Source organism: Hyperolius riggenbachi, chromosome 3 (genome assembly GCF_040937935.1).
Source record: "Hyperolius riggenbachi isolate aHypRig1 chromosome 3, aHypRig1.pri, whole genome shotgun sequence".
Classification (NCBI taxonomy): domain Eukaryota; kingdom Metazoa; phylum Chordata; class Amphibia; order Anura; family Hyperoliidae; genus Hyperolius; species Hyperolius riggenbachi.
In genome coordinates, this window is record NC_090648.1 from 40,993,775 (window position 1) to 41,020,742 (window position 26,968).

The 26,968-nt window shown below is 40.2% G+C and overlaps 1 protein-coding gene and 34 non-coding genes across 35 annotated transcripts in view; all 35 read left to right on the forward strand.

Annotated features, from left to right (window-relative positions):
• The window catches only part of GUCY2D (guanylate cyclase 2D, retinal), a 604,889-nt gene that overhangs the window by 114,564 nt on the left and 463,357 nt on the right, over positions 1–26,968 (forward strand). The window lies entirely within an intron of this gene.
• TRNAW-CCA (transfer RNA tryptophan (anticodon CCA)) lies at positions 21–92 on the forward strand. Its single transcript has one exon. It is a non-coding gene; the product is annotated as a tRNA-Trp (tRNA).
• TRNAW-CCA (transfer RNA tryptophan (anticodon CCA)) lies at positions 767–838 on the forward strand. The gene has a single exon. It is a non-coding gene; the product is annotated as a tRNA-Trp (tRNA).
• Positions 1,510–1,581, forward strand: TRNAW-CCA (transfer RNA tryptophan (anticodon CCA)). The gene has a single exon. It is a non-coding gene; the product is annotated as a tRNA-Trp (tRNA).
• Positions 2,255–2,326, forward strand: TRNAW-CCA (transfer RNA tryptophan (anticodon CCA)). The gene has a single exon. It is a non-coding gene; the product is annotated as a tRNA-Trp (tRNA).
• On the forward strand, positions 3,000–3,071 carry TRNAW-CCA (transfer RNA tryptophan (anticodon CCA)). The gene has a single exon. It is a non-coding gene; the product is annotated as a tRNA-Trp (tRNA).
• TRNAW-CCA (transfer RNA tryptophan (anticodon CCA)) lies at positions 3,743–3,814 on the forward strand. The gene has a single exon. It is a non-coding gene; the product is annotated as a tRNA-Trp (tRNA).
• Positions 4,488–4,559, forward strand: TRNAW-CCA (transfer RNA tryptophan (anticodon CCA)). Its single transcript has one exon. It is a non-coding gene; the product is annotated as a tRNA-Trp (tRNA).
• On the forward strand, positions 5,233–5,304 carry TRNAW-CCA (transfer RNA tryptophan (anticodon CCA)). The gene has a single exon. It is a non-coding gene; the product is annotated as a tRNA-Trp (tRNA).
• Positions 5,976–6,047, forward strand: TRNAW-CCA (transfer RNA tryptophan (anticodon CCA)). Its single transcript has one exon. It is a non-coding gene; the product is annotated as a tRNA-Trp (tRNA).
• TRNAW-CCA (transfer RNA tryptophan (anticodon CCA)) lies at positions 6,720–6,791 on the forward strand. The gene has a single exon. It is a non-coding gene; the product is annotated as a tRNA-Trp (tRNA).
• Positions 7,465–7,536, forward strand: TRNAW-CCA (transfer RNA tryptophan (anticodon CCA)). Its single transcript has one exon. It is a non-coding gene; the product is annotated as a tRNA-Trp (tRNA).
• Positions 8,209–8,280, forward strand: TRNAW-CCA (transfer RNA tryptophan (anticodon CCA)). The gene has a single exon. It is a non-coding gene; the product is annotated as a tRNA-Trp (tRNA).
• Positions 8,954–9,025, forward strand: TRNAW-CCA (transfer RNA tryptophan (anticodon CCA)). Its single transcript has one exon. It is a non-coding gene; the product is annotated as a tRNA-Trp (tRNA).
• Positions 9,699–9,770, forward strand: TRNAW-CCA (transfer RNA tryptophan (anticodon CCA)). The gene has a single exon. It is a non-coding gene; the product is annotated as a tRNA-Trp (tRNA).
• TRNAW-CCA (transfer RNA tryptophan (anticodon CCA)) lies at positions 10,442–10,513 on the forward strand. Its single transcript has one exon. It is a non-coding gene; the product is annotated as a tRNA-Trp (tRNA).
• Positions 11,187–11,258, forward strand: TRNAW-CCA (transfer RNA tryptophan (anticodon CCA)). The gene has a single exon. It is a non-coding gene; the product is annotated as a tRNA-Trp (tRNA).
• TRNAW-CCA (transfer RNA tryptophan (anticodon CCA)) lies at positions 11,931–12,002 on the forward strand. The gene has a single exon. It is a non-coding gene; the product is annotated as a tRNA-Trp (tRNA).
• Positions 12,675–12,746, forward strand: TRNAW-CCA (transfer RNA tryptophan (anticodon CCA)). Its single transcript has one exon. It is a non-coding gene; the product is annotated as a tRNA-Trp (tRNA).
• TRNAW-CCA (transfer RNA tryptophan (anticodon CCA)) lies at positions 13,420–13,491 on the forward strand. The gene has a single exon. It is a non-coding gene; the product is annotated as a tRNA-Trp (tRNA).
• On the forward strand, positions 14,165–14,236 carry TRNAW-CCA (transfer RNA tryptophan (anticodon CCA)). Its single transcript has one exon. It is a non-coding gene; the product is annotated as a tRNA-Trp (tRNA).
• TRNAW-CCA (transfer RNA tryptophan (anticodon CCA)) lies at positions 14,910–14,981 on the forward strand. Its single transcript has one exon. It is a non-coding gene; the product is annotated as a tRNA-Trp (tRNA).
• Positions 15,654–15,725, forward strand: TRNAW-CCA (transfer RNA tryptophan (anticodon CCA)). Its single transcript has one exon. It is a non-coding gene; the product is annotated as a tRNA-Trp (tRNA).
• Positions 16,399–16,470, forward strand: TRNAW-CCA (transfer RNA tryptophan (anticodon CCA)). The gene has a single exon. It is a non-coding gene; the product is annotated as a tRNA-Trp (tRNA).
• On the forward strand, positions 17,888–17,959 carry TRNAW-CCA (transfer RNA tryptophan (anticodon CCA)). The gene has a single exon. It is a non-coding gene; the product is annotated as a tRNA-Trp (tRNA).
• TRNAW-CCA (transfer RNA tryptophan (anticodon CCA)) lies at positions 18,632–18,703 on the forward strand. The gene has a single exon. It is a non-coding gene; the product is annotated as a tRNA-Trp (tRNA).
• TRNAW-CCA (transfer RNA tryptophan (anticodon CCA)) lies at positions 20,122–20,193 on the forward strand. Its single transcript has one exon. It is a non-coding gene; the product is annotated as a tRNA-Trp (tRNA).
• Positions 20,866–20,937, forward strand: TRNAW-CCA (transfer RNA tryptophan (anticodon CCA)). The gene has a single exon. It is a non-coding gene; the product is annotated as a tRNA-Trp (tRNA).
• Positions 21,610–21,681, forward strand: TRNAW-CCA (transfer RNA tryptophan (anticodon CCA)). Its single transcript has one exon. It is a non-coding gene; the product is annotated as a tRNA-Trp (tRNA).
• Positions 22,355–22,426, forward strand: TRNAW-CCA (transfer RNA tryptophan (anticodon CCA)). Its single transcript has one exon. It is a non-coding gene; the product is annotated as a tRNA-Trp (tRNA).
• Positions 23,100–23,171, forward strand: TRNAW-CCA (transfer RNA tryptophan (anticodon CCA)). The gene has a single exon. It is a non-coding gene; the product is annotated as a tRNA-Trp (tRNA).
• On the forward strand, positions 23,843–23,914 carry TRNAW-CCA (transfer RNA tryptophan (anticodon CCA)). Its single transcript has one exon. It is a non-coding gene; the product is annotated as a tRNA-Trp (tRNA).
• TRNAW-CCA (transfer RNA tryptophan (anticodon CCA)) lies at positions 24,588–24,659 on the forward strand. Its single transcript has one exon. It is a non-coding gene; the product is annotated as a tRNA-Trp (tRNA).
• TRNAW-CCA (transfer RNA tryptophan (anticodon CCA)) lies at positions 25,332–25,403 on the forward strand. Its single transcript has one exon. It is a non-coding gene; the product is annotated as a tRNA-Trp (tRNA).
• On the forward strand, positions 26,375–26,446 carry TRNAW-CCA (transfer RNA tryptophan (anticodon CCA)). Its single transcript has one exon. It is a non-coding gene; the product is annotated as a tRNA-Trp (tRNA).

Sequence of the window (26,968 nt, forward strand, 5' to 3'; positions counted from 1 at the left end):
CGAATATGGAAGTATGCAGGGACCTCGTGGCGCAACGGTAGGGCGTCTGACTCCAGATCAGAAGGTTGCGTGTTCAAATCACGTCGGGGTCACTGAGCTTTTTCACACAAGCCCATGTCTTCACATGGACTCCTTGAAATGCTGTAACCGATTGGTAATATTCTGAAAGGGCAAAACATTGAAAGTACACTTAGCTCACTATCCTCATAGGAGCTGAGAAAGTACACTGTCCACTCTCTCACAGCAATAAAAAATATCCCTTAGCTTGCTACACAATTGGGCAAAGTTCTACAAGCCTTCTTTTGGGGCTGCTGGTGCAGTTGTATAGAAGTGACTATAAACGCTATATTTTCATTTGAACATGACACTTTTCATGTAGCATGATGTGTTTAAGAAGGTGTTTAGTGTGGCTGCCTTTTAAAATGCTGTTAACCTTTTTTCATTTGAAGAGAAAGCAAAGAAAAATAAGCAGTGGGCACAGTAGTGAGTGTCTGAGGATAGAAGCATTGTGTCGCATTTCTGGTATTCTCTTATTTGCTTAAAATTGTGTAGAGAAGAGAACGCTGGTACCCTCTGTGAGTATAGCATTATTAGCAGTAAACCATTGTTGTCATTGTAAACAAAAGAAAGTCTCTTAGGCCGTCGATCAAACAGTTCCAAAAACTGTGAGTATAACATTACTAGCAGTAAACCCATATTGTCATTGTAAAGAAAAGAAAGTCTCTTAGGCCGTCGATGTAACTTTTCCAATACAAAAGAATGCAGGGACCTCGTGGCGCAACGGTAGCGCGTCTGACTCCAGATCAGAAGGTTGCGTGTTCAAATCACGTCGGGGTCAGTGAGCTTTTTCACACAAGCCCATGTCTTCACATGGACTCCTTGAAATGCTGTAACCGATTGGAAAATTCTGAAAGGGCAAAACATTGAAAGTACACTTAGCTCACTATCCTCATAGGAGCTGAGAAAGTACACTGTCCACTCTCTCACAGCAATAAAAAATATCCCTTAGCTTGCTACGCAATTGGGCAAAGTTCTACAACCCTTCTTTTGGGGCTGCTGATGCAGTTGTATAGAAGTGACTGTAAACGCTATATTTTCATTTGAACATGACACTTTTCATGTAGCATGATGTGTTTAAGAATGTGTTTAGTGTGGCTGCCTTTTAAAATGCTGTTAACCTTTTTCATTGAAGAGAAAGCAAAGAAAAATAAGCAGTGGGCACAGTAGTGAGTGACTGAGGATAGAAGCATTGTGTGGCATTTCTGGTATTCTCTTTTTTGCTTAAAATTGTGTAGAGAAGAGAACGCTGGTACCCTCTGTGAGTATAGCATTATTAGCAGTAAACCATTGTTGTCATTGTAAACAAAAGAAAGTCTCTTAGTTCGTCGATCAAACAGTTCCAAAAACTGTCAGTATAACATTACTAGCAGTAAACCCATTTTGTCATTGTAAAGAAAAGAAAGTCTCTTAGGCCGTCGATGTAACTGTTCCAATATGTTAGAATGCAGGGACCTCGTGGCGCAACGGTAGCGCGTCTGACTCCAGATCAGAAGGTTGCGTGTTCAAATCACGTCGGGGTCAGTGAGCTTTTTCACACAAGCCCATGTCTTCACATGGACTCCTTGAAATGCTGTAACCGATTGGTAATATTCTGAAAGGGCAAAACATTGAAAGTACACTTAGCTCACTATCCTCATAGGAGCTGAGAAAGTACACTGTCCACTCTCTCACAGCAATAAAAAATATCCCTTAGCTTGCTACACAATTGGGCAAAGTTCTACAAGCCTTCTTTTGGGGCTGCTGGTGCAGTTGTATAGAAGTGACTATAAACGCTATATTTTCATTTGAACATGACACTTTTCATGTAGCATGATGTGTTTAAGAAGGTGTTTAGTGTGGCTGCCTTTTAAAATGCTGTTAACCTTTTTCATTTGAAGAGAAAGCAAAGAAAAATAAGCAGTGGGCACAGTAGTGAGTGTCTGAGGATAGAAGCATTGTGTGGCATTTCTGGTATTCTCTTATTTGCTTAAAATTGTGTAGAGAAGAGAACGCTGGTACCCTCTGTGAGTATAGCATTATTAGCAGTAAACCATTGTTGTCATTGTAAACAAAAGAAAGTCTCTTAGGCCGTCGATCAAACAGTTCCAAAAACTGTGAGTATAACATTACTAGCAGTAAACCCATATTGTCATTGTAAAGAAAAGAAAGTCTCTTAGGCCGTCGATGTAACTTTTCCAATACAAAAGAATGCAGGGACCTCGTGGCGCAACGGTAGCGCGTCTGACTCCAGATCAGAAGGTTGCGTGTTCAAATCACGTCGGGGTCAGTGAGCTTTTTCACACAAGCCCATGTCTTCACATGGACTCCTTGAAATGCTGTAACCGATTGGAAAATTCTGAAAGGGCAAAACATTGAAAGTACACTTAGCTCACTATCCTCATAGGAGCTGAGAAAGTACACTGTCCACTCTCTCACAGCAATAAAAAATATCCCTTAGCTTGCTACGCAATTGGGCAAAGTTCTACAACCCTTCTTTTGGGGCTGCTGATGCAGTTGTATAGAAGTGACTGTAAACGCTATATTTTCATTTGAACATGACACTTTTCATGTAGCATGATGTGTTTAAGAAAGTGTTTAGTGTGGCTGCCTTTTAAAATGCTGTTAACCTTTTTCATTTGAAGAGAAAGCAAAGAAAAATAAGCAGTGGGCACAGTAGTGAGTGTCTAAGGATAGAAACATTGTGTGGCATTTCTGGTATTCTCTTTTTTGCTTAAAATTGTGTAGAGAAGAGAACGCTGGTACCCTCTGTGATTATAGCATTATTAGCAGTAAACCATTGTTGTCATTGTAAACAAAAGAAAGTCTCTTAAGCCGCCGATCAAACAGTTCCAAAAAACTGTCAGTATAACATTACTAGCAGTAAACCCACATTGTCATTGTAAAGAAAAGAAAATCTCTTAGGCCGTCGATGTAACTTTTCCAATGCACAAGAATGCAGGGACCTCGTGGCGCAACGGTAGCGCGTCTGACTCCAGATCAGAAGGTTGCGTGTTCAAATCACGTCGGGGTCAGTGAGCTTTTTCACACAAGCCCATGTCTTCACATGGACTCCTTGAAATGCTGTAACCGATTGGAAAATTCTGACAGGGCAAAACATTGAAGGTACACGTAGCTCACTATCCTCATAGGAGCTGAGAAAGTACACTGTCCACTCTCTCACAGCAATTAAAATTATCCCTTAGCTTGCTACGCAATTGGGCAAAGTTCTACAACCCTTCTTTTGGGGCTGCTGGTGCAGTTGTATAGAAGTGACTAAAAACGCTATATTTTCATTTGAACATGACACTTTTCATGTAGCATGATGTGTTTAAGAATGTGTTTAGTGTGGCTGCCTTTTAAAATGCTGTTAACCTTTTTCATTGAAGAGAAAGCAAAGAAAAATAAGCAGTGGGCACAGTAGTGAGTGACTGAGGATAGAAGCATTGTGTGGCATTTCTGGTATTCTCTTTTTTGCTTAAAATTGTGTAGAGAAGAGAACGCTGGTACCCTCTGTGAGTATAGCATTATTAGCAGTAAACCATTGTTGTCATTGTAAACAAAAGAAAGTCTCTTAGTTCGTCGATCAAACAGTTCCAAAAACTGTCAGTATAACATTACTAGCAGTAAACCCATTTTGTCATTGTAAAGAAAAGAAAGTCTCTTAGGCCGTCGATGTAACTGTTCCAATATGAAAGAATGCAGGGACCTCGTGGCGCAACGGTAGCGCGTCTGACTCCAGATCAGAAGGTTGCGTGTTCAAATCACGTCGGGGTCAGTGAGCTTTTTCACACAAGCCCATGTCTTCACATGGACTCCTTGAAATGCTGTAACCGATTGGTAATATTCTGAAAGGGCAAAACATTGAAAGTACACTTAGCTAACTATCCTCATAGGAGCTGAGAAAGTACACTGTCCACTCTCTCACAGCAATAAAAAATATCCCTTAGCTTGCTACACAATTGGGCAAAGTTCTACAAGCCTTCTTTTGGGGCTGCTGGTGCAGTTGTATAGAAGTGACTATAAACGCTATATTTTCATTTGAACATGACACTTTTCATGTAGCATGATGTGTTTAAGAAGGTGTTTAGTGTGGCTGCCTTTTAAAATGCTGTTAACCTTTTTCATTTGAAGAGAAAGCAAAGAAAAATAAGCAGTGGGCACAGTAGTGAGTGTCTAAGGATAGAAGCATTGTGTGGCATTTCTGGTATTCTCTTATTTGCTTAAAATTGTGTAGAGAAGAGAACGCTGGTACCCTCTGTGAGTATAGCATTATTAGCAGTAAACCATTGTTGTCATTGTAAACAAAAGAAAGTCTCTTAGGCCGTCGATCAAACAGTTCCAAAAACTGTGAGTATAACATTACTGGCAGTAAACCCATATTGTCATTGTAAAGAAAAGAAAGTCTCTTAGGCCGTCGATGTAACTTTTCCAATACAAAAGAATGCAGGGACCTCGTGGCGCAACGGTAGCGCGTCTGACTCCAGATCAGAAGGTTGCGTGTTCAAATCACGTCGGGGTCAGTGAGCTTTTTCACACAAGCCCATGTCTTCACATGGACTCCTTGAAATGCTGTAACCGATTGGAAAATTCTGAAAGGGCAAAACATTGAAAGTACACTTAGCTCACTATCCTCATAGGAGCTGAGAAAGTACACTGTCCACTCTCTCACAGCAATAAAAAATATCCCTTAGCTTGCTACGCAATTGGGCAAAGTTCTACAACCCTTCTTTTGGGGCTGCTGATGCAGTTGTATAGAAGTGACTGTAAACGCTATATTTTCATTTGAACATGACACTTTTCATGTAGCATGATGTGTTTAAGAAAGTGTTTAGTGTGGCTGCCTTTTAATATGCTGTTAACCTTTTTCATTTGAAGAGAAAGCAAAGAAAAATAAGCAGTGGGCACAGTAGTGAGTGTCTGAGGATAGAAACATTGTGTGGCATTTCTGGTATTCTCTTTTTTGCTTAAAATTGTGTAGAGAAGAGAACGCTGGTACCCTCTGTGATTATAGCATTATTAGCAGTAAACCATTGTTGTCATTGTAAACAAAAGAAAGTCTCTTAAGCCGCCGATCAAACAGTTCCAAAAAACTGTCAGTATAACATTACTAGCAGTAAACCCACATTGTCATTGTAAAGAAAAGAAAATCTCTTAGGCCGTCGATGTAACTTTTCCAATGCACAAGAATGCAGGGACCTCGTGGCGCAACGGTAGCGCGTCTGACTCCAGATCAGAAGGTTGCGTGTTCAAATCACGTCGGGATCAGTGAGCTTTTTCACACAAGCCCATGTCTTCACATGGACTCCTTGAAATGCTGTAACCGATTGGAAAATTCTGACAGGGCAAAACATTGAAGGTACACGTAGCTCACTATCCTCATAGGAGCTGAGAAAGTACACTGTCCACTCTCTCACAGCAATAAAAAATATCCCTTAGCTTGCTACGCAATTGGGCAAAGTTCTACAACCCTTCTTTTGGGGCTGCTGGTGCAGTTGTATAGAAGTGACTAAAAACGCTATATTTTCATTTGAACATGACACTTTTCATGTAGCATGATGTGTTTAAGAATGTGTTTAGTGTGGCTGCCTTTTAAAATGCTGTTAACCTTTTTCATTGAAGAGAAAGCAAAGAAAAATAAGCAGTGGGCACAGTAGTGAGTGACTGAGGATAGAAGCATTGTGTGGCATTTCTGGTATTCTCTTTTTTGCTTAAAATTGTGTAGAGAAGAGAACGCTGGTACCCTCTGTGAGTATAGCATTATTAGCAGTAAACCATTGTTGTCATTGTAAACAAAAGAAAGTCTCTTAGTTCGTCGATCAAACAGTTCCAAAAACTGTCAGTATAACATTACTAGCAGTAAACCCATTTTGTCATTGTAAAGAAAAGAAAGTCTCTTAGGCCGTCGATGTAACTGTTCCAATATGAAAGTATGCAGGGACCTCGTGGCGCAACGGTAGGGCGTCTGACTCCAGATCAGAAGGTTGCGTGTTCAAATCACGTCGGGGTCAGTGAGCTTTTTCACACAAGCCCATGTCTTCACATGGACTCCTTGAAATGCTGTAACCGATTGGAAAATTCTGAAAGGGCAAAACATTGAAAGTACACGTAGCTAACTATCCTCATAGGAGCTGAGAAAGTACACTGTCCACTCTCTCACAGCAATAAAAAATATCCCTTAGCTTGCTACGCAATTGGGCAAAGTTCTACAACCCTTGTTTTGGGGCTGCTGGTGCAGTTGTATAGAAGTGACTATAAACGCTATATTTTCATTTGAACATGACACTTTTCATGTAGCATGATGTGTTTAAGAAAGTGTTTAGTGTGGCTGCCTTTTAAAATGCTGTTAACCTTTTTCATTTGAAGAGAAAGCAAAGAAAAATAAGCAGTGGGCACAGTAGTGAGTGACTGAGGATAGAAACATTGTGTGGCATTTCTGGTATTCTCTTTTTTGCTTAAAATTGTGTAGAGAAGAGAACGCTGGTACCCTCTGTGAGTATAGCATTATTAGCAGTAAACCATTGTTGTCATTGTAAACAAAAGAAAGTCTCTTAGTTCGTCGATCAAACAGTTCCAAAAACTGTCAGTATAACATTACTAGCAGTAAACCCATTTTGTCATTGTAAAGAAAAGAAAGTCTCTTAGGCCGTCGATGTAACTGTTCCAATATGAAAGTATGCAGGGACCTCGTGGTGCAACGGTAGCGCGTCTGACTCCAGATCAGAAGGTTGCGTGTTCAAATCACGTCGGGGTCAGTGAGCTTTTTCACACAAGCCCATGTCTTCACATGGACTCCTTGAAATGCTGTAACCGATTGGTAATATTCTGAAAGGGCAAAACATTGAAAGTACACTTAGCTCACTATCCTCATAGGAGCTGAGAAAGTACACTGTCCACTCTCTCACAGCAATAAAAAATATCCCTTAGCTTGCTACACAATTGGGCAAAGTTCTACAAGCCTTCTTTTGGGGCTGCTGGTGCAGTTGTATAGAAGTGACTATAAACGCTATATTTTCATTTGAACATGACACTTTTCATGTAGCATGATGTGTTTAAGAAGGTGTTTAGTGTGGCTGCCTTTTAAAATGCTGTTAACCTTTTTCATTTGAAGAGAAAGCAAAGAAAAATAAGCAGTGGGCACAGTAGTGAGTGTCTGAGGATAGAAGCATTGTGTGGCATTTCTGGTATTCTCTTATTTGCTTAAAATTGTGTAGAGAAGAGAACGCTGGTACCCTCTGTGAGTATAGCATTATTAGCAGTAAACCATTGTTGTCATTGTAAACAAAAGAAAGTCTCTTAGTTCGTCGATCAAACAGTTCCAAAAACTGTCAGTATAACATTACTAGCAGTAAACCCATTTTGTCATTGTAAAGAAAAGAAAGTCTCTTAGGCCGTTGATGTAACTGTTCCAATATGAAAGAATGCAGGGACCTCGTGGCGCAACGGTAGCGCGTCTGACTCCAGATCAGAAGGTTGCGTGTTCAAATCACGTCGGGGTCAGTGAGCTTTTTCACACAAGCCCATGTCTTCACATGGACTCCTTGAAATGCTGTAACCGATTGGAAAATTCTGAAAGGGCAAAACATTGAAAGTACATGTAGCTAACTATCCTCATAGGAGCTGAGAAAGTACACTGTCCACTCTCTCACAGCAATAAAAAATATCCCTTAGCTTGCTACGCAATTGGGCAAAGTTCTACAACCCTTGTTTTGGGGCTGCTGGTGCAGTTGTATAGAAGTGACTATAAACGCTATATTTTCATTTGAACATGACACTTTTCATGTAGCATGATGTGTTTAAGAAAGTGTTTAGTGTGGCTGCCTTTTAAAATGCTGTTAACCTTTTTCATTTGAAGAGAAAGCAAAGAAAAATAAGCAGTGGGCACAGTAGTGAGTGTCTGAGGATAGAAACATTGTGTGGCATTTCTGGTATTCTCTTTTTTGCTTAAAATTGTGAAGAGAAGAGAACGCTGGTACCCTCTGTGAGTATAGCATTATTAGCAGTAAACCATTGTTGTCATTGTAAACAAAAGAAAGTCTCTTAGTTCGTCGATCAAACAGTTCCAAAAACTGTCAGTATAACATTACTAGCAGTAAACCCATTTTGTCATTGTAAAGAAAAGAAAGTCTCTTAGGCCGTCGATGTAACTGTTCCAATATGAAAGTATGCAGGGACCTCGTGGCGCAACGGTAGCGCGGCTGACTCCAGATCAGAAGGTTGAGTGTTCAAATCACGTCGGGGTCAGTGAGCTTTTTCACACAAGCCCATGTCTTCACATGGACTCCTTAAAATGCTGTAACCGATTGGTAATATTCTGAAAGGGCAAAACATTGAAAGTACACTAAGCTCACTATCCTCATAGGAGCTGAGAAAGTACACTGTCCACTCTCTCACAGCAATAAAAAATATCCCTTAGCTTGCTACACAATTGGGCAAAGTTCTACAAGCCTTCTTTTGGGGCTGCTGGTGCAGTTGTATAGAAGTGACTATAAACGCTATATTTTCATTTGAACATGACACTTTTCATGTAGCATGATGTGTTTAAGAAGGTGTTTAGTGTGGCTGCCTTTTAAAATGCTGTTAACCTTTTTCATTTGAAGAGAAAGCAAAGAAAAATAAGCAGTGGGCACAGTAGTGAGTGTCTGAGGATAGAAGCATTGTGTGGCATTTCTGGTATTCTCTTATTTGCTTAAAATTGTGTAGAGAAGAGAACGCTGGTACCCTCTGTGAGTATAGCATTATTAGCAGTAAACCATTGTTGTCATTGTAAACAAAAGAAAGTCTCTTAGGCCGTCGATCAAACAGTTCCAAAAACTGTGAGTATAACATTACTAGCAGTAAACCCATATTGTCATTGTAAAGAAAAGAAAGTCTCTTAGGCCGTCGATGTAACTTTTCCAATACAAAAGAATGCAGGGACCTCGTGGCGCAACGGTAGCACGTCTGACTCCAGATCAGAAGGTTGCGTGTTCAAATCACGTCGGGGTCAGTGAGCTTTTTCACACAAGCCCATGTCTTCACATGGACTCCTTGAAATGCTGTAACCGATTGGAAAATTCTGAAAGGGCAAAACATTGAAAGTACACTTAGCTCACTATCCTCATAGGAGCTGAGAAAGTACACTGTCCACTCTCTCACAGCAATAAAAAATATCCCTTAGCTTGCTACGCAATTGGGCAAAGTTCTACAACCCTTCTTTTGGGGCTGCTGATGCAGTTGTATAGAAGTGACTGTAAACGCTATATTTTCATTTGAACATGACACTTTTCATGTAGCATGATGTGTTTAAGAAAGTGTTTAGTGTGGCTGCCTTTTAAAATGCTGTTAACCTTTTTCATTTGAAGAGAAAGCAAAGAAAAATAAGCAGTGGGCACATTAGTGAGTGTCTGAGGATAGAAACATTGTGTGGCATTTCTGGTATTCTCTTTTTTGCTTAAAATTGTGTAGAGAAGAGAACGCTGGTACCCTCTGTGATTATAGCATTATTAGCAGTAAACCATTGTTGTCATTGTAAACAAAAGAAAGTCTCTTAAGCCGCCGATCAAACAGTTCCAAAAAACTGTCAGTATAACATTACTAGCAGTAAACCCACATTGTCATTGTAAAGAAAAGAAAATCTCTTAGGCCGTCGATGTAACTTTTCCAATGCACAAGAATGCTGGGACCTCGTGGCGCAACGGTAGCGCGTCTGACTCCAGATCAGAAGGTTGCGTGTTCAAATCACGTCAGAGTCAGTGAGCTTTTTCACACAAGCCCATGTCTTCACATGGACTCCTTGAAATGCTGTAACCGATTGGAAAATTCTGACAGGGCAAAACATTGAAGGTACACGTAGCTCACTATCCTCATAGGAGCTGAGAAAGTACACTGTCCACTCTCTCACAGCAATTAAAAATATCCCTTAGCTTGCTACGCAATTGGGCAAAGTTCTACAACCCTTCTTTTGGGGCTGCTGGTGCAGTTGTATAGAAGTGACTAAAAACGCTATATTTTCATTTGAACATGACACTTTTCATGTAGCATGATGTGTTTAAGAATGTGTTTAGTGTGGCTGCCTTTTAAAATGCTGTTAACCTTTTTCATTGAAGAGAAAGCAAAGAAAAATAAGCAGTGGGCACAGTAGTGAGTGACTGAGGATAGAAGCATTGTGTGGCATTTCTGGTATTCTCTTTTTTGCTTAAAATTGTGTAGAGAAGAGAACGCTGGTACCCTCTGTGAGTATAGCATTATTAGCAGTAAACCATTGTTGTCATTGTAAACAAAAGAAAGTCTCTTAGTTCGTCGATCAAACAGTTCCAAAAACTGTCAGTATAACATTACTAGCAGTAAACCCATTTTGTCATTGTAAAGAAAAGAAAGTCTCTTAGGCCGTCGATGTAACTGTTCCAATATGTAAGAATGCAGGGACCTCGTGGCGCAACGGTAGCGCGTCTGACTCCAGATCAGAAGATTGCGTGTTCAAATCACGTCGGGGTCAGTGAGCTTTTTCACACAAGCCCATGTCTTCACATGGACTCCTTGAAATGCTGTAACCGATTGGTAATATTCTGAAAGGGCAAAACATTGAAAGTACAATTAGCTAACTATCCTCATAGGAGCTGAGAAAGTACACTGTCCACTCTCTCACAGCAATAAAAAATATCCCTTAGCTTGCTACACAATTGGGCAAAGTTCTACAAGCCTTCTTTTGGGGCTGCTGGTGCAGTTGTATAGAAGTGACTATAAACGCTATATTTTCATTTGAACATGACACTTTTCATGTAGCATGATGTGTTTAAGAAGGTGTTTAGTGTGGCTGCCTTTTAAAATGCTGTTAACCTTTTTCATTTGAAGAGAAAGCAAAGAAAAATAAGCAGTGGGCACAGTAGTGAGTGTCTGAGGATAGAAGCATTGTGTGGCATTTCTGGTATTCTCTTATTTGCTTAAAATTGTGTAGAGAAGAGAACGCTGGTACCCTCTGTGAGTATAGCATTATTAGCAGTAAACCATTGTTGTCATTGTAAACAAAAGAAAGTCTCTTAGTTCGTCGATCAAACAGTTCCAAAAACTGTGAGTATAACATTACTAGCAGTAAACCCATATTGTCATTGTAAAGAAAAGAAAGTCTCTTAGGCCGTCGATGTAACTTTTCCAATACAAAAGAATGCAGGGACCTCGTGGCGCAACGGTAGCGCGTCTGACTCCAGATCAGAAGGTTGCGTGTTCAAATCACGTCGGGGTCAGTGAGCTTTTTCACACAAGCCCATGTCTTCACATGGACTCCTTGAAATGCTGTAACCGATTGGAAAATTCTGAAAGGGCAAAACATTGAAAGTACACTTAGCTCACTATCCTCATAGGAGCTGAGAAAGTACACTGTCCACTCTCTCACAGCAATAAAAAATATCCCTTAGCTTGCTACGCAATTGGGCAAAGTTCTACAACCCTTCTTTTGGGGCTGCTGATGCAGTTGTATAGAAGTGACTGTAAACGCTATATTTTCATTTGAACATGACACTTTTCATGTAGCATGATGTGTTTAAGAAAGTGTTTAGTGTGGCTGCCTTTTAAAATGCTGTTAACCTTTTTCATTTGAAGAGAAAGCAAAGAAAAATAAGCAGTGGGCACAGTAGTGAGTGTCTGAGGATAGAAACATTGTGTGGCATTTCTGGTATTCTCTTTTTTGCTTAAAATTGTGTAGAGAAGAGAACGCTGGTACCCTCTGTGAGTATAGCATTATTAGCAGTAAACCATTGTTGTCATTGTAAACAAAAGAAAGTCTCTTAGTTCGTCGATCAAACAGTTCCAAAAACTGTCAGTATAACATTACTAGCAGTAAACCCATTTTGTCATTGTAAAGAAAAGAAAGTCTCTTAGGCCGTTGATGTAACTGTTCCAATATGCAAGACTGCAGGGACCTCGTGGCGCAACGGTAGCGCGTCTGACTCCAGATCAGAAGGTTGCGTGTTCAAATCACGTCGGGGTCAGTGAGCTTTTTCACACAAGCCCATGTCTTCACATGGACTCCTTGAAATGCTGTAACCGATTGGAAAATTCTGAAAGGGCAAAACATTGAAAGTACACGTAGCTAACTATCCTCATAGGAGCTGAGAAAGTACACTGTCCACTCTCTCACAGCAATAAAAAATATCCCTTAGCTTGCTACGCAATTGGGCAAAGTTCTACAACCCTTGTTTTGGGGCTGCTGGTGCAGTTGTATAGAAGTGACTATAAACGCTATATTTTCATTTGAACATGACACTTTTCATGTAGCATGATGTGTTTAAGAAAGTGTTTAGTGTGGCTGCCTTTTAAAATGCTGTTAACCTTTTTCATTTGAAGAGAAAGCAAAGAAAAATAAGCAGTGGGCACAGTAGTGAGTGTCTGAGGATAGAAACATTGTGTGGCATTTCTGGTATTCTCTTTTTTGCTTAAAATTGTGTAGAGAAGAGAACGCTGGTACCCTCTGTGAGTATAGCATTATTAGCAGTAAACCATTGTTGTCATTGTAAACAAAAGAAAGTCTCTTAGTTCGTCGATCAAACAGTTCCAAAAACTGTCAGTATAACATTACTAGCAGTAAACCCATTTTGTCATTGTAAAGAAAAGAAAGTCTCTTAGGCCGTCGATGTAACTGTTCCAATATGAAAGTATGCAGGGACCTCGTGGCGCAACGGTAGCGCGTCTGAATCCAGATCAGAAGGTTGCGTGTTCAAATCACGTCGGGGTCAGTGAGCTTTTTCACACAAGCCCATGTCTTCACATGGACTCCTTGAAATGCTGTAACCGATTGGTAATATTCTGAAAGGGCAAAACATTGAAAGTACACTTAGCTCACTATCCTCATAGGAGCTGAGAAAGTACACTGTCCACTCTCTCACAGCAATAAATAATATCCCTTAGCTTGCTACACAATTGGGCAAAGTTCTACAAGCCTTCTTTTGGGGCTGCTGGTGCAGTTGTATAGAAGTGACTATAAACGCTATATTTTCATTTGAACATGACACTTTTCATGTAGCATGATGTGTTTAAGAAGGTGTTTAGTGTGGCTGCCTTTTAAAATGCTGTTAACCTTTTTCATTTGAAGAGAAAGCAAAGAAAAATAAGCAGTGGGCACAGTAGTGAGTGTCTGAGGATAGAAGCATTGTGTGGCATTTCTGGTATTCTCTTATTTGCTTAAAATTGTGTAGAGAAGAGAACGCTGGTACCCTCTGTGAGTATAGCATTATTAGCAGTAAACCATTGTTGTCATTGTAAACAAAAGAAAGTCTCTTAGGCCGTCGATCAAACAGTTCCAAAAACTGTGAGTATAACATTACTAGCAGTAAACCCATATTGTCATTGTAAAGAAAAGAAAGTCTCTTAGGCCGTCGATGTAACTTTTCCAATACAAAAGAAAGCAGGGACCTCGTGGCGCAACGGTAGCGCGTCTGACTCCAGATCAGAAGGTTGCGTGTTCAAATCACGTCGGGGTCAGTGAGCTTTTTCACACAAGCCCATGTCTTCACATGGACTCCTTGAAATGCTGTAACCGATTGGTAATATTCTGAAAGGGCAAAACATTGAAAGTACACTTAGCTAACTATCCTCATAGGAGCTGAGAAAGTACACTGTCCACTCTCTCACAGCAATAAAAAATATCCCTTAGCTTGCTACGCAATTGGGCAAAGTTCTACAACCCTTGTTTTGGGGCTGCTGGTGCGGTTGTATAGAAGTGACTATAAACGCTATATTTTCATTTGAACATGACACTTTTCATGTAGCATGATGTGTTTAAGAAGGTGTTTAGTGTGGCTGCCTTTTAAAATGCTGTTAACCTTTTTCATTTGAAGAGAAAGCAAAGAAAAATAAGCAGTGGGCACAGTAGTGAGTGTCTGAGGATAGAAACATTGTGTGGCATTTCTGGTATTCTCTTTTTTGCTTAAAATTGTGTAGAGAAGAGAACGCTGGTACCCTCTGTGAGTATAGCATTATTAGCAGTAAACCATTGTTGTCATTGTAAACAAAAGAAAGTCTCTTAGTTCGTCGATCAAACAGTTCCAAAAACTGTCAGTATAACATTACTAGCAGTAAACCCATTTTGTCATTGTAAAGAAAAGAAAGTCTCTTAGGCCGTCGATGTAACTGTTCCAATATGGAAGTATGCAGGGACCTCGTGGCGCAACGGTAGGGCGTCTGACTCCAGATCAGAAGGTTGTGTGTTCAAATCACGTCGGGGTCAGTGAGCTTTTTCACACAAGCCCATGTCTTCACATGGACTCCTTGAAATGCTGTAACCGATTGGTAATATTCTGAAAGGGCAAAACATTGAAAGTACACTTAGCTCACTATCCTCATAGGAGCTGAGAAAGTACACTGTCCACTCTCTCACAGCAATAAAAAATATCCCTTAGCTTGCTACACAATTGGGCAAAGTTCTACAAGCCTTCTTTTGGGGCTGCTGGTGCAGTTGTATAGAAGTGACTATAAACGCTATATTTTCATTTGAACATGACACTTTTCATGTAGCATGATGTGTTTAAGAAGGTGTTTAGTGTGGCTGCCTTTTAAAATGCTGTTAACCTTTTTCATTTGAAGAGAAAGCAAAGAAAAATAAGCAGTGGGCACAGTAGTGAGTGTCTGAGGATAGAAGCATTGTGTGGCATTTCTGGTATTCTCTTATTTGCTTAAAATTGTGTAGAGAAGAGAACGCTGGTACCCTCTGTGAGTATAGCATTATTAGCAGTAAACCATTGTTGTCATTGTAAACAAAAGAAAGTCTCTTAGGCCGTCGATCAAACAGTTCCAAAAACTGTGAGTATAACATTACTAGCAGTAAACCCATATTGTCATTGTAAAGAAAAGAAAGTCTCTTAGGCCGTCGATGTAACTTTTCCAATACAAAAGAATGCAGGGACCTCGTGGCGCAACGGTAGCGCGTCTGACTCCAGATCAGAAGGTTGCGTGTTCAAATCACGTCGGGGTCAGTGAGCTTTTTCACACAAGCCCATGTCTTCACATGGACTCCTTGGAATGCTGTAACCGATTGGAAAATTCTGAAAGGGCAAAACATTGAAAGTACACTTAGCTCACTATCCTCATAGGAGCTGAGAAAGTACACTGTCCACTCTCTCACAGCAATAAAAAATATCCCTTAGCTTGCTACGCAATTGGGCAAAGTTCTACAACCCTTCTTTTGGGGCTGCTGATGCAGTTGTATAGAAGTGACTGTAAACGCTATATTTTCATTTGAACATGACACTTTTCATGTAGCATGATGTGTTTAAGAAAGTGTTTAGTGTGGCTGCCTTTTAAAATGCTGTTAACCTTTTTCATTTGAAGAGAAAGCAAAGAAAAATAAGCAGTGGGCACAGTAGTGAGTGTCTGAGGATAGAAACATTGTGTGGCATTTCTGGTATTCTCTTTTTTGCTTAAAATTGTGTAGAGAAGAGAACGCTGGTACCCTCTGTGAGTATAGCATTATTAGCAGTAAACCATTGTTGTCATTGTAAACAAAAGAAAGTCTCTTAGTTCGTCGATCAAACAGTTCCAAAAACTGTCAGTATAACATTACTAGCAGTAAACCCATTTTGTCATTGTAAAGAAAAGAAAGTCTCTTAGGCCGTCGATGTAACTGTTCCAATATGAAAGAATGCAGGGACCTCGTGGCGCAACGGTAGCGCGTCTGACTCCAGATCAGAAGGTTGCGTGTTCAAATCACGTCGGGGTCAGTGAGCTTTTTCACACAAGCCCATGTCTTCACATGGACTCCTTGAAATGCTGTAACCGATTGGTAATATTCTGAAAGGGCAAAACATTGAAAGTAGACTTAGCTAACTATCCTCATAGGAGCTGAGAAAGTACACTGTCCACTCTCTCACAGCAATAAAAAATATCCCTTAGCTTGCTACACAATTGGGCAAAGTTCTACAAGCCTTCTTTTGGGGCTGCTGGTGCAGTTGTATAGAAGTGACTATAAACGCTATATTTTCTTTTGAACATGACACTTTTCATGTAGCATGATGTGTTTAAGAAGGTGTTTAGTGTGGCTGCCTTTTAAAATGCTGTTAACCTTTTTCATTTGAAGAGAAAGCAAAGAAAAATAAGCAGTGGTCACAGTAGTGAGTGTCTGAGGATAGAAGCATTGTGTGGCATTTCTGGTATTCTCTTATTTGCTTAAAATTGTGTAGAGAAGAGAACGCTGGTACCCTCTGTGAGTATAGCATTATTAGCAGTAAACCATTGTTGTCATTGTAAACAAAAGAAAGTCTCTTAGGCCGTCGATCAAACAGTTCCAAAAACTGTGAGTATAACATTACTAGCAGTAAACCCATATTGTCATTGTAAAGAAAAGAAAGTCTCTTAGGCCGTTGATGTAACTTTTCCAATACAAAACAATGCAGGGACCTCGTGGCGCAACGGTAGCGCGTCTGACTCCAGATCAGAAGGTTGCGTGTTCAAATCATGTCGGGGTCAGTGAGCTTTTTCACACAAGCCCATGTCTTCACATGGACTCCTTGAAATGCTGTAACCGATTGGAAAATTCTGAAAGGGCAAAACATTGAAAGTACACGTAGCTAACTATCCTCATAGGAGCTGAGAAAGTACACTGTCCACTCTCTCACAGCAATAAAAAATATCCCTTAGCTTGCTACGCAATTGGGCAAAGTTCTACAACCCTTGTTTTGGGGCTGCTGGTGCAGTTGTATAGAAGTGACTATAAACGCTATATTTTCATTTGAACATGACACTTTGCATGTAGCATGATGTGTTTAAGAAAGTGTTTAGTGTGGCTGCCTTTTAAAATGCTGTTAACCTTTTTCATTTGAAGAGAAAGCAAAGAAAAATAAGCAGTGGGCACAGTAGTGAGTGTCTGAGGATAGAAACATTGTGTGGCATTTCTGGTATTCTCTTTTTTGCTTAAAATTGTGTAGAGAAGAGAACGCTGGTACCCTCTGTGAGTATAGCATTATTAGCAGTAAACCATTGTTGTCATTGTAAACAAAAGAAAGTCTCTTAGTTCGTCGATCAAACAGTTCCAAAAACTGTCAGTATAACATTACTAGCAGTAAACCCATTTTGTCATTGTAAAGAAAAGAAAGTCTCTTAGGCCGTCGATGTAACTGTTCCAATATGAAAGTACGCAGGGACCTCGTGGCGCAACGGTAGGGCGGCTGACTCCAGATCAGAAGTTTGCGTGTTCAAATCACGTCGGGGTCAGTGAGCTTTTTCACACAAGCCCATGTCTTCACATGGACTCCTTGAAATGCTGTAACCGATTGGTAATATTCTGAAAGGGCAAAACATTGAAAGTACACTTAGCTCACTATCCTCATAGGAGCTGAGAAAGTACACTGTCCACTCTCTCACAGCAATAAAAAATATCCCTTAGCTTGCTACACAATTGGGCAAAGTTCTACAAGCCTACTTTTGGGGCTGCTGGTGCAGTTGTATAGAAGTGACTATAAACGCTATATTTTCATTTGAACATGACACTTTTCATGTAGCATGATGTGTTTAAGAAGGTGTTTAGTGTGGCTGCCTTTTAAAATGCTGTTAACCTTTTTCATTTGAAGAGAAAGCAAAGAAAAATAAGCAGTGGGCACAGTAGTGAGTGTCTGAGGATAGAAGCATTGTGTGGCATTTCTGGTATTCTCTTATTTGCTTAAAATTGTGTAGAGAAGAGAACGCTGGTACCCTCTGTGAGTATAGCATTATTAGCAGTAAACCATTGTTGTCATTGTAAACAAAAGAAAGTCTCTTAGTTCGTCGATCAAACAGTTCCAAAAACTGTCAGTATAACATTACTAGCAGTAAACCCATTTTGTCATTGTAAAGAAAAGAAAGTCTCTTAGGCCGTTGATGTAACTGTTCCAATATGAAAGAATGCAGGGACCTCGTGGCGCAACGGTAGCGCGTCTGACTCCAGATCAGAAGGTTGCGTGTTCAAATCACGTCGGGGTCAGTGAGCTTTTTCACACAAGCCCATGTCTTCACATGGACTCCTTGAAATGCTGTAACCGATTGGAAAATTCTGAAAGGGAAAAACATTGAAAGTACACGTAGCTAACTATCCTCATAGGAGCTGAGAAAGTACACTGTCCACTCTCTCACAGCAATAAAAAATATCCCTTAGCTTGCTACGCAATTGGGCAAAGTTCTACAACCCTTGTTTTGGGGCTGCTGGTGCAGTTGTATAGAAGTGACTATAAACGCTATATTTTCATTTGAACATGACACTTTTCATGTAGCATGATGTGTTTAAGAAAGTGTTTAGTGTGGCTGCCTTTTAAAATGCTGTTAACCTTTTTCATTTGAAGAGAAAGCAAAGAAAAATAAGCAGTGGGCACAGTAGTGAGTGTCTGAGGATAGAAACATTGTGTGGCATTTCTGGTATTCTCTTTTTTGCTTAAAATTGTGTAGAGAAGAGAACGCTGGTACCCTCTGTGAGTATAGCATTATTAGCAGTAAACCATTGTTTTCATTGTAAACAAAAGAAAGTCTCTTAGTTCGTCGATCAAACAGTTCCAAAAACTGTCAGTATAACATTACTAGCAGTAAACCCATTTTGTCATTGTAAAGAAAAGAAAGTCTCTTAGGCCGTCGATGTAACTGTTCCAATATGAAAGAATGCAGGGACCTCGTGGCGCAACGGTAGCGCGTCTGACTCCAGATCAGAAGGTTGCGTGTTCAAATCACGTCGGGGTCAGTGAGCTTTTTCACACAAGCCCATGTCTTCACATGGACTCCTTGAAATGCTGTAACCGATTGGTAATATTCTGAAAGGGCAAAACATTGAAAGTAGACTTAGCTAACTATCCTCATAGGAGCTGAGAAAGTACACTGTCCACTCTCTCACAGCAATAAAAAATATCCCTTAGCTTGCTACACAATTGGGCAAAGTTCTACAAGCCTTCTTTTGGGGCTGCTGGTGCAGTTGTATAGAAGTGACTATAAACGCTATATTTTCATTTGAACATGACACTTTTCATGTAGCATGATGTGTTTAAGAAGGTGTTTAGTGTGGCTGCCTTTTAAAATGCTGTTAACCTTTTTCATTTGAAGAGAAAGCAAAGAAAAATAAGCAGTGGTCACAGTAGTGAGTGTCTGAGGATAGAAGCATTGTGTGGCATTTCTGGTATTCTCTTATTTGCTTAAAATTGTGTAGAGAAGAGAACGCTGGTACCCTCTGTGAGTATAGCATTATTAGCAGTAAACCATTGTTGTCATTGTAAACAAAAGAAAGTCTCTTAGGCCGTCGATCAAACAGTTCCAAAAACTGTGAGTATAACGTTACTAGCAGTAAACCCATATTGTCATTGTAAAGAAAAGAAAGTCTCTTAGGCTGTCGATGTAACTGTTCCAATATGAAAGTATGCAGGGACCTCGTGGCGCAACGGTAGGGCGGCTGACTCCAGATCAGAAGTTTGCGTGTTCAAATCACGTCGGGGTCAGTGAGCTTTTTCACACAAGCCCATGTCTTCACATGGACTCCTTGAAATGCTGTAACCGATTGGTAATATTCTGAAAGGGCAAAACATTGAAAGTACACTTAGCTCACTATCCTCATAGGAGCTGAGAAAGTACACTGTCCACTCTCTCACAGCAATAAAAAATATCCCTTAGCTTGCTACACAATTGGGCAAAGTTCTACAAGCCTTCTTTTGGGGCTGCTGGTGCAGTTGTATAGAAGTGACTATAAACGCTATATTTTCATTTGAACATGACACTTTTCATGTAGCATGATGTGTTTAAGAAGGTGTTTAGTGTGGCTGCCTTTTAAAATGCTGTTAACCTTTTTCATTTGAAGAGAAAGCAAAGAAAAATAAGCAGTGGGCACAGTAGTGAGTGTCTGAGGATAGAAGCATTGTGTGGCATTTCTGGTATTCTCTTATTTGCTTAAAATTGTGTAGAGAAGAGAACGCTGGTACCCTCTGTGAGTATAGCATTATTAGCAGTAAACCATTGTTGTCATTGTAAACAAAAGAAAGTCTCTTAGTTCGTCGATCAAACAGTTCCAAAAACTGTCAGTATAACATTACTAGCAGTAAACCCATTTTGTCATTGTAAAGAAAAGAAAGTCTCTTAGGCCGTTGATGTAACTGTTCCAATATGAAAGAATGCAGGGACCTCGTGGCGCAACGGTAGCGCGTCTGACTCCAGATCAGAAGGTTGCGTGTTCAAATCACGTCGGGGTCAGTGAGCTTTTTCACACAAGCCCATGTCTTCACATGGACTCCTTGAAATGCTGTAACCGATTGGAAAATTCTGAAAGGGAAAAACATTGAAAGTACACGTAGCTAACTATCCTCATAGGAGCTGAGAAAGTACACTGTCCACTCTCTCACAGCAATAAAAAATATCCCTTAGCTTGCTACGCAATTGGGCAAAGTTCTACAACCCTTGTTTTGGGGCTGCTGGTGCAGTTGTATAGAAGTGACTATAAACGCTATATTTTCATTTGAACATGACACTTTTCATGTAGCATGATGTGTTTAAGAAAGTGTTTAGTGTGGCTGCCTTTTAAAATGCTGTTAACCTTTTTCATTTGAAGAGAAAGCAAAGAAAAATAAGCAGTGGGCACAGTAGTGAGTGTCTGAGGATAGAAACATTGTGTGGCATTTCTGGTATTCTCTTTTTTGCTTAAAATTGTGTAGAGAAGAGAACGCTGGTACCCTCTGTGAGTATAGCATTATTAGCAGTAAACCATTGTTGTCATTGTAAACAAAAGAAAGTCTCTTAGTTCGTCGATCAAACAGTTCCAAAAACTGTCAGTATAACATTACTAGCAGTAAACCCATTTTGTCATTGTAAAGAAAAGAAAGTCTCTTAGGCCGTTGATGTAACTGTTCCAATATGAAAGAATGCAGGGACCTCGTGGCGCAACGGTAGCGCGTCTGACTCCAGATCAGAAGGTTGCGTGTTCAAATCACGTCGGGGTCAGTGAGCTTTTTCACACAAGCCCATGTCTTCACATGGACTCCTTGAAATGCTGTAACCGATTGGAAAATTCTGAAAGGGAAAAACATTGAAAGTACACGTAGCTAACTATCCTCATAGGAGCTGAGAAAGTACACTGTCCACTCTCTCACAGCAATAAAAAATATCCCTTAGCTTGCTACGCAATTGGGCAAAGTTCTACAACCCTTGTTTTGGGGCTGCTGGTGCAGTTGTATAGAAGTGACTATAAACGCTATATTTTCATTTGAACATGACACTTTTCATGTAGCATGATGTGTTTAAGAAAGTGTTTAGTGTGGCTGCCTTTTAAAATGCTGTTAACCTTTTTCATTTGAAGAGAAAGCAAAGAAAAATAAGCAGTGGGCACAGTAGTGAGTGTCTGAGGATAGAAACATTGTGTGGCATTTCTGGTATTCTCTTTTTTGCTTAAAATTGTGTAGAGAAAAGAACGCTGGTACCCTCTGTGAGTATAGCATTATTAGCAGTAAACCATTGTTGTCATTGTAAACAAAAGAAAGTCTCTTAGTTCGTCGATCAAACAGTTCCAAAAACTGTCAGTATAACATTACTAGCAGTAAACCCATTTTGTCATTGTAAAGAAAAGAAAGTCTCTTAGGCCGTCGATGTAACTGTTCCAATATGAAAGTATGCAGGGACCTCGTGGCGCAACGGTAGCACGTCTGACTCCAGATCAGAAGGTTGCGTGTTCAAATCACGTCGGGGTCAGTGAGCTTTTTCACACAAGCCCATGTCTTCACATGGACTCCTTGAAATGCTGTAACCGATTGGTAATATTCTGAAAGGGCAAAACATTGAAAGTACACTTAGCTCACTATCCTCATAGGAGCTGAGAAAGTACACTGTCCACTCTCTCACAGCAATAAAAAATATCCCTTAGCTTGCTACACAATTGGGCAAAGTTTTACAAGCCTTCTTTTGGGGCTGCTGGTGCAGTTGTATAGAAGTGACTATAAACGCTATATTTTCATTTGAACATGACACTTTTCATGTAGCATGATGTGTTTAAGAAGGTGTTTAGTGTGGCTGCCTTTTAAAATGCTGTTAACCTTTTTCATTTGAAGAGAAAGCAAAGAAAAATAAGCAGTGGGCACAGTAGTGAGTGTCTGAGGATAGAAGCATTGTGTGGCATTTCTGGTATTCTCTTATTTGCTTAAAATTGTGTAGAGAAGAGAACGCTGGTACCCTCTGTGAGTATAGCATTATTAGCAGTAAACCATTGTTGTCATTGTAAACAAAAGAAAGTCTCTTAGGCCGTCGATCAAACAGTTCCAAAAACTGTGAGTATAACATTACTAGCAGTAAACCCATATTGTCATTGTAAAGAAAAGAAAGTCTCTTAGGCCGTCGATGTAACTTTTCCAATACAAAAGAATGCAGGGACCTCGTGGCGCAACGGTAGCGCGTCTGACTCCAGATCAGAAGGTTGCGTGTTCAAATCACGTCGGGGTCAGTGAGCTTTTTCACACAAGCCCATGTCTTCACATGGACTCCTTGAAATGCTGTAACCGATTGGAAAATTCTGAAAGGGCAAAACATTGAAAGTACACTTAGCTCACTATCCTCATAGGAGCTGAGAAAGTACACTGTCCACTCTCTCACAGCAATAAAAAATATCCCTTAGCTTGCTACGCAATTGGGCAAAGTTCTACAACCCTTCTTTTGGGGCTGCTAATGCAGTTGTATAGAAGTGACTGTAAACGCTATATTTTCATTTGAACATGACACTTTTAATGTAGCATGATGTGTTTAAGAAAAAGTTTAGTGTGGCTGCCTTTTAAAATGCTGTTAACCTTTTTCATTTGAAGAGAAAGCAAAGAAAAATAAGCAGTGGGCACAGTAGTGAGTGTCTGAGGATAGAAACATTGTGTGGCATTTCTGGTATTCTCTTTTTTGCTTAAAATTGTGTAGAGAAGAGAACGCTGGTACCCTCTGTGATTATAGCATTATTAGCAGTAAACCATTGTTGTCATTGTAAACAAAAGAAAGTCTCTTAAGCCGCCGATCAAAAAGTTCCAAAAAACTGTCAGTATAACATTACTAGCAGTAAACCCACATTGTCATTGTAAAGAAAAGAAAATCTCTTAGGCCGTCGATGTAACTTTTCCAATGCACAAGAATGCAGGGGCCTCGTGGCGCAACGGTAGCGCGTCTGACTCCAGATCAGAAGGTTGCGTGTTCAAATCACGTCGGGGTCAGTGAGCTTTTTCACACAAGCCCATGTCTTCACATGGACTCCTTGAAATGCTGTAACCGATTGGAAAATTCTGACAGGGCAAAACATTGAAGGTACACGTAGCTCACTATCCTCATAGGAGCTGAGAAAGTACACTGTCCACTCTCTCACAGCAATTAAAAATATCCCTTAGCTTGCTACGCAATTGGGCAAAGTTCTACAACCCTTCTTTTGGGGCTGCTGGTGCAGTTGTATAGAAGTGACTAAAAACGCTATATTTTCATTTGAACATGACACTTTTCATGTAGCATGATGTGTTTAAGAATGTGTTTAGTGTGGCTGCCTTTTAAAATGCTGTTAACCTTTTTCATTGAAGAGAAAGCAAAGAAAAATAAGCAGTGGGCACAGTAGTGAGTGACTGAGGATAGAAGCATTGTGTGGCATTTCTGGTATTCTCTTTTTTGCTTAAAATTGTGTAGAGAAGAGAACGCTGGTACCCTCTGTGAGTATAGCATTATTAGCAGTAAACCATTGTTGTTATTGTAAACAAAAGAAAGTCTCTTAGTTCGTCGATCAAACAGTTCCAAAAACTGTCAGTATAACATTACTAGCAGTAAACCCATTTTGTCATTGTAAAGAAAAGAAAGTCTCTTAGGCCGTCGATGTAACTGTTCCAATATGAAAGAATGCAGGGACCTCGTGGCGCAACGGTAGCGCGTCTGACTCCAGATCAGAAGGTTGCGTGTTCAAATCACGTCGGGGTCAGTGAGCTTTTTCACACAAGCCCATGTCTTCACATGGACTCCTTGAAATGCTGTAACCGATTGGTAATATTCTGAAAGGGCAAAACATTGAAAGTACACTTAGCTAACTATCCTCATAGGAGCTGAGAAAGTACACTGTCCACTCTCTCACAGCAATAAAAAATATCCCTTAGCTTGCTACACAATTGGGCAAAGTTCTACAAGCCTTCTTTTGGGGCTGCTGGTGCATTTGTATAGAAGTGACTATAAACGCTATATTTTCATTTGAACATGACACTTTTCATGTAGCATGATGTGTTTAAGAAGGTGTTTAGTGTGGCTGCCTTTTAAAATGCTGTTAACCTTTTTCATTTGAAGAGAAAGCAAAGAAAAATAAGCAGTGGGCACAGTAGTGAGTGTCTGAGGATAGAAGCATTGTGTGGCATTTCTGGTATTCTCTTATTTGCTTAAAATTGTGTAGAGAAGAGAACGCTGGTACCCTCTGTGAGTATAGCATTATTAGCAGTAAACCATTGTTGTCATTGTAAACAAAAGAAAGTCTCTTAGGCCGTCGATCAAACAGTTCCAAAAACTGTGAGTATAACATTACTAGCAGTAAACCCATATTGTCATTGTAAAGAAAAGAAAGTCTCTTAGGCCGTCGATGTAACTTTTCCAATATGAAAGAATGCAGGGACCTCGTGGCGCAACGGTAGCGCGTCTGACTCCAGATCAGAAGGTTGCGTGTTCAAATCACGTCGGGGTCAGTGAGCTTTTTCACACAAGCCCATGTCTTCACATGGACTCCTTGAAATGCTGTAACCGATTGGAAAATTCTGAAAGGGCAAAACATTGAAAGTACACGTAGCTAACTATCCTCATAGGAGCTGAGAAAGTACACTGTCCACTCTCTCACAGCAATAAAAAATATCCCTTAGCTTGCTACGCAATTGGGCAAAGTTCTACAACCCTTGTTTTGGGGCTGCTGGTGCAGTTGTATAGAAGTGACTATAAACGCTATATTTTCATTTGAACATGACACTTTTCATGTAGCATGATGTGTTTAAGAAAGTGTTTAGTGTGGCTGCCTTTTAAAATGCTGTTAACCTTTTTCATTTGAAGAGAAAGCAAAGAAAAATAAGCAGTGGGCACAGTAGTGAGTGTCTGAGGATAGAAACATTGTGTGGCATTTCTGGTATTCTCTTTTTTGCTTAAAATTGTGTAGAGAAGAGAACGCTGGTACCCTCTGTGAGTATAGCATTATTAGCAGTAAACCATTGTTTTCATTGTAAACAAAAGAAAGTCTCTTAGTTCGTCGATCAAACAGTTCCAAAAACTGTCAGTATAACATTACTAGCAGTAAACCCATTTTGTCATTGTAAAGAAAAGAAAGTCTCTTAGGCCGTCGATGTAACTGTTCCAATATGAAAGAATGCAGGGACCTCGTGGCGCAACGGTAGCGCGTCTGACTCCAGATCAGAAGGTTGCGTGTTCAAATCATGTCGGGGTCAGTGAGCTTTTTCACACAAGCCCATGTCTTCACATGGACTCCTTGAAATGCTGTAACCGATTGGAAAATTCTGAAAGGGCAAAAAATTGAAAGTACACGTAGCTAACTATCCTCATAGGAGCTGAGAAAGTACACTGTCCACTCTCTCACAGCAATAAAAAATATCCCTCAGGGCCCTTTCACACCAGAGGGCTTTTTCGGCGTTTTAACGCCACGGCCAAAGTTGGCGTTTTCCTAGGTAAAAGAAAGTCCACAGACTTTCATTTTACTATTCACACTAAACGCTGCGTTTTGGAGCGTTGCGTTTCAACGCTCCCAGGCGCTTTATCTGGGCCTACCGCGGCGTTTCTCATTACAATTGATTGTAATGTATAGGCGTTAAAACTCCTTCAAAACGCCTTGAAAACGCCTGCAGCCAAAACGCAGCGTTTTAGCCTTTCACCGCTGCCTGTAGTGTGAAAGAGCCCTTAGCTTGCTACGCAATTGGGCAAAGTTCTACAACCCTTGTTTTGGGGCTGCTGGTGCAGTTGTATAGAAGTGACTATAAACGCTATATTTTCATTTGAACATGACACTTTTCATGTAGCATGATGTGTTTAAGAAAGTGTTTAGTGTGGCTGCCTTTTAAAATGCTGTTAACCTTTTTCATTTGAAGAGAAAGCAAAGAAAAATAAGCAGTGGGCACAGTAGTGAGTGTCTGAGGATAGAATCATTGTGTGGCATTTCTGGTATTCTCTTTTTTGCTTAAAATTGTGTAGAGAAGAGAACGCTGGTACCCTCTGTGAGTATAGCATTATTAGCAGTAAACCATTGTTGTCATTGTAAACAAAAGAAAGTCTCTTAGGCCGTCGATCAAACAGTTCCAAAAACTGTGAGTATAACATTACTAGCAGTAAACCCATATTGTCATTGTAAAGAAAAGAAAGTCTCTTAGGCCGTCGATGTAACTTTTCCAATACAAAAGAATGCAGGGACCACGTGGCGCAACGGTAGCGCATCTGACTCCAGATCAGAAGGTTGCGTGTTCAAATCACGTCGGGGTCAGTGAGCTTTTTCACACAAGCCCATGTCTTCACATAGACTCCTTGAAATGCTGTAACCGATTGGAAAATTCTGAAAGGGCAAAACATTGAAAGTACACTTAGCTCACTATCCTCATAGGAGCTGAGAAAGTACACTGTCCACTCTCTCACTGCAATAAAAAATATCCCTTAGCTTGCTACGCAATTCGGCAAAGTTCTACAACCCTTCTTTTGGGGCTGCTGATGCAGTTGTAGAGAAGTGACTATAAACGCTATATTTTCATTTGAACATGACACTTTTCATGTAGCATGATGTGTTTAAGAAAGTGTTTAGTGTGGCTGCCTTTTTGCTGTTAACCTTTTTCATTTGAAGAGAAAGCAAAAAAAAATAAGCAGTGGGCACAGTAGTGAGTGTCTGAGGATAGAAGCATTGTGTGGCATTTCTGGTATTCTCTTTTTTGCTTAAAATTGTGTAGAGAAGAGAACGCTGGTACCCTCTGTGAGTATAGCATTATTAGCAGTAAACCATTGTTGTCATTGTAAA